The following is a 210-nucleotide window of genomic DNA, read 5'->3' on the forward strand; positions in this document are numbered from 1 at the left end:
TTGATATTTTTTTTTACATTTTTAATTTTTTTTTCCCCGCCCGCCCTTTTCCTCTCCGCCCCCGGCTTCTCCCACCCTCCCCCGGCTTCCTCGCTCTTTCCTCTCCCCCGCTTCCTTCCGCGCGTCCTTCCTCGCCTGTCGCCTCCTGTGCACGCTCGGCTCGCCTCCCTTCCTGCGCCCTCCGCCCTCGCCCTACCTCTCTCCCTTCTT

This window comes from Myotis brandtii, unplaced genomic scaffold (assembly GCF_000412655.1).
Source record: "Myotis brandtii unplaced genomic scaffold, ASM41265v1 scaffold975, whole genome shotgun sequence".
In the NCBI taxonomy this organism is placed as follows: Eukaryota; Metazoa; Chordata; class Mammalia; order Chiroptera; family Vespertilionidae; genus Myotis; species Myotis brandtii.